This window comes from Helianthus annuus, chromosome 12 (assembly GCF_002127325.2).
Source record: "Helianthus annuus cultivar XRQ/B chromosome 12, HanXRQr2.0-SUNRISE, whole genome shotgun sequence".
In the NCBI taxonomy this organism is placed as follows: domain Eukaryota; kingdom Viridiplantae; phylum Streptophyta; class Magnoliopsida; order Asterales; family Asteraceae; genus Helianthus; species Helianthus annuus.
This window is the reverse complement of record NC_035444.2, coordinates 35,792,589-35,794,459: the sequence shown is the minus strand read 5'-3', so window position 1 is coordinate 35,794,459 and position 1,871 is coordinate 35,792,589.

Sequence of the window (1,871 nt, the reverse complement as noted above, 5' to 3'; positions counted from 1 at the left end):
AGCGTTCAAGAGGAACTGCCACCGTGTTGATCTTCTTTGTAGGGTGCTTCTTCTTTGTTTGCTTTCCTTTCTGGCACGAAACACAGACGTCTTGAAGATGGAAATTTTTGAGGGGAACACCATTCACCAATTCATTTGAAACCAAATGATTCATTTTGCGTAAGTGAATATGACCCATTCGTCTGTGCCAAGAGATAGTGTCTTTTTCTGTGGCTTTGGAAACGAAACAAGTTGCTTGTGCAGACGTAGTAATAGCTTGGCTCATGTCAAGGACGTACAAATCATTTATCCTTGGAGCCGACAAGAGAATCCATTCTTTTGGAATTTTGAAGCCGGGCTTCAGCACATAACATCCATTAGCATCAAAGTGTACTGAGAACTGCTTGTCACAGATTTGAGAAACACTAAGAAGATTGTGATCAAGCTGTTGCACAAAGTTGATCTTGTCAAAGCTGACAATCCCGTTGGATAACATTCCTTCACCCGTTATATATCCACCTTTATCTCCAGCAAAAGCAACATAACCTCCTCTAATAGATTTGACGTCGTAGAGAAGCTTCATGTCGCCTGTCATGTGCCTGGATGCCCCACTATCAACAATCCAATGACTACTGACAGTTCCTCCTGGAACACCCTGCACATGAACTCAAATGAATTAGATGGAGATGGGGACCCAAGCCATTGTGGTCTTGGGTCTTCCATTTTCATCAATGACAATAACTTCTTGTCTTTGATGGTTGGTGAATTGTGATGGTCCCCCTGATTCAGTAACCGATTTTGGTTTCCAGGTCTGTTTTGTTTTACCAGTGTCTTTCTTTAAAGTTTTAACTTCTTGATTGTTTGAAGTTTTAGAATTGTCTGGTTTTACAGAAACAGCTTGTTTTTGAACTACATCGGTTTTAATTGCTTTTTCAATCGTCTTGACCTGTTGGCGTTTCTGTTTCCTTTCCCTTTCTTTTGCAAGTCGGGGATCTTGTTTTGTGAAAACAGATGGCTTACGGTCAGTCTTGCCACGGGGATCATCAACCTTTTCTTTTTGCTTATGAAGATATGGACAATTACGAATAATATGTCCAATGGTTCCACACTCAAAACATGATCTTCGTTCTACAAACCCCGAAGAATCATGTGATCGTTTGACCGATGATGTTGAACTTTGTGAACCCGAGGTACTAGGCTGTGAACTGCTTGGTTCATTTCTTTTCTCAATAATAGCCTTTTTGACAAAATCTAAGTTGGATTTATTTTCAAACGTTTCAATTTTGTCCGTTCCCGTCGATTTCACAAAGTTAACGTTTTTCTTCTTCTTTTGATTCGGCTTCTTTTGGACTCGAGCCGGTGATTTTTCTTTGGGCTTGGTATGATTTTGCTGTTTTGGCACTGTTGGTAATTTCTTGTTGCCAAATTGTTTTCGAATTTCAGCCTTTGGAATAGGAGGACACTGTGTGACTGTAACACGTGGTCCTGCCTTTCCCAAAAACTTACTTGTCGAATTTTCAAAGACTTTACAGATTAAGGATTGATTAACATTCTTAATGGGAAAATCTTTGTCTGAGTAAATTTTATCATCACCAACTAGAGTGTACAGCAAATTCACACTCTCCGGCTCTTCTTCAGATGAGGACTCAGTTGCAACAGTCTTAGCGGGCTTCACAGGGGGATCACATAGAATGTGATTCTCGAGAGGTATGTCCTCATTCTTGGCTACCGCATCAGACTTTGCTGGGACAGTATCATCAGATTCATCATCAGAAGAATCAGCATCCTCAATCACAACTGGAGGATCTTGATTCTGTTCAGCACTTACAAATGTATCTGCTGACACATCTGAATCTGAGGATACTTCCTTTTGGTATCCGAGTCCTGCAGCA